Consider the following 2,685-nt stretch of genomic DNA (forward strand, 5'->3'; position numbering starts at 1 on the left):
CTGAGGCACAGGAATCACTTGAACCTGGGAGGCGAAGATTGCACCACTGTACTCCAACCTGGGTGACAGAGCAAGACTCCACCTCGAAAAAATATGTATATATATATATATATACACACATGCATATATACACATATATGCACACACACACACACACACACACACACACACACATATATATATATACAGAGAGAGAGAGAAGTTTTGAAGAGAATAAATATGGCATAATGAAAAAGGTGTTACAGGAAGTTGGGTCTAGCTAAAACATACAGTACAGAAAGTTTTTGTGTCATCTAGGAGTATTTGGACTAGCATTTAAAACTGGGCTTAGAAAAGGATGGATATCAAAAAATGGAAAAGAAATTTTAGTGTCTTAAATATAGAGAATGAGGAAGCAGAATGAGTCAAACCAAGATACTAGGCTTTGTCCCCGAAGGATTAAAATAATGATGTGGTGTTGACAGATTCAGTGAGTCACAGTGGAAGAACTGGTTTCCAGGAGTATAGATGTGTTGTGGAATTTGGCCCTGCTGACCATTCCCTCATTGCTGAAGCACTCTCCTCCCTAGACTTCTGCCATCCCTCTCTTTTGGCTTTGTTCCTACCTCTTTCATTGTTCTCTCTAAGTCTTCCTTATGGTCTTCAATTTGTATCCAACTTTTCTTACAGCTAATACTCTCCTGGACTGATTCATTCATTTCCAGGGCCTTAATACACAAATGCTGATGACTCCCAAATTCTTATGGCCAACATGTAAAGTCTCCTCAGCTCCATATTTCATTTCTAATTGCCTATGGGTATTTATCCCACAGCCACTTTTAACATGTCCAAAATTAGTCTTATTACCATCTTATTCCCTTCTCATTTTATTCATCCCTTTTATTCTTACATATTCCTGCTCTTTTATTCTCTATCTCTGCAAATGTTCCCCCAGTTTTATCTTCTTACCAAAGCTAGAAAACTGGGAAACATCCTCACACTTCTCCCTGAACATTAGCTGTGCCCACTATTTAATGCCATGTCTTGCCAAATCAACCTTCTTAATTGTGCTTGTATTGTTTTCCACTTTTCAACTGTCTCCACTGTCTTAATCTCAGGTGGTTTTAAATATGTTCTCTGGCCTATTATAATATTCTGTAAACTTATCTTTCCACCCCTAGTCTTGTCCAATTCCTTCTCTCTGTCTCTCTTCTACTATGAGTGATTTTCTTAAATATAAATTTGATCATTCCCTTCTCTTAGGTGGAGGGGAAATTAGGACTCCTCATTACCTTCTGCAGAAGCTTTTCATCTTGTTCTTTTAAATCCTAATTAGGACTCTACAGAGTTAACTCAAAGACAATCAATGGTACCAAGTTAGAAGCTGAAAGACGAGTGAATTATTTGACGAGACATAAAAGAGTTGAGTTCAAAAGCACAGACCCTTTTTTCCCCACTCATTTTGCTGCTAGGAAATTCATTCAGCAAATATTTATCAAGTATCCACCATGTGCCAGACACTCTTTTCAGTGCTACTCTATATTAATTCTACTAATTCTTATAAAAACCCATGGATATTACTTTAATTTTACAGATGAAGAAACTGAGGCATATTAATCAAGGTTAAATTACTCAAGGTCACCAGCTCAGTAAAGTCCAGAACCGGGTCATGAACCCAGATAATCAGACTCTAGAATTTTGCTACTCAAAGTAGAATTCATGGGCCAGCAGTATGGTAACACTGGTAATATTAGAAATACAGGCCCTGTGCTTCTACCCTAGACTTAATCATTATGTAAATTTTTACAAGATTTCCAGGTGATGTGTGTTTTCCTTCATGCTTGAAAAGCTTTGCCTTCACGTCTGGGTTCTTAACCACATGTCAACCCAATATAACAGTAGTTGACTTGTTTTTTCTTCTTCAGACATATGAGTTGGCTCTCCTTTTTATGTACCTGTCAAACACAAAAGTAACAAACCTTAAAACCTTGCCCCTGCCAGGTGCGGTAACTCACGCCTGTAATCCCAGCACTTTGGGAGGCTGAAGTGGGCTGATCACCTGAGGTCAGGCGTTCGAGATCAGCCTGACCAACATGGCGAAACTCCATCTCCACTAAAAATACAAAAATTAGCTGGGCGTGGTGGTGGGCACCTGTAATCCCAACTACTCGGGAGGCTGAGGCAGGAGAATCGCTTGGATCCGGAAGGCAGAGTTTGCAGTGAGCCGAGATCGCACCACTGCACTCCAGCCTGGGTGAAAAAGCGAGACTCTGTCTCAAAAAACAAAACAAAACAAAACAAAACAAAAAAAACAAACCTTGTCCCTGATCCTTTCGTAGTTCATGAGCATGACGATTGGCTGTTCACACAAATATGTGAAATGTGCCAGCCTCAAACCTTCTTGTGACATCAGATCAGCACATGACTCTGCTGGGAACTCATTAATCCATTAATACATTAAGTATCTGGAACTTTTCTGGTTAAAAGAAATATGAACCTATATCTCTAAGAGATATTATTCTTGATGTAGGTCAATTTTATAGGTCCTGAAGAGGAAGTAGTGTACCGATGTTCAAAATGATGTCTGGTCAGTGATGGCTGTCCAAACACACACACACAAACACACACACACACACACACAGGGGAGGGGGGAGAGAGAGAGTCACTATGTTACCCAGGCTGGAATGGAGTGTCTATTCACAGATG

The 2,685-nt window shown here is 39.7% G+C and overlaps 1 non-coding gene across 1 annotated transcript; it reads left to right on the forward strand.

Annotated features, from left to right (window-relative positions):
- The first annotated feature begins 2,306 nt into the window (after positions 1–2,306).
- Positions 2,307–2,415, forward strand: LOC112130570 (small nucleolar RNA U13). Its single transcript, XR_002912817.3, has one exon. It is a non-coding gene; the product is annotated as a small nucleolar RNA U13 (small nucleolar RNA).
- The last annotated feature ends 270 nt before the right edge of the window (positions 2,416–2,685 follow it).

Source organism: Pongo abelii, chromosome 22 (genome assembly GCF_028885655.2).
Source record: "Pongo abelii isolate AG06213 chromosome 22, NHGRI_mPonAbe1-v2.0_pri, whole genome shotgun sequence".
Lineage (NCBI taxonomy): Eukaryota > Metazoa > Chordata > Mammalia > Primates > Hominidae > Pongo > Pongo abelii.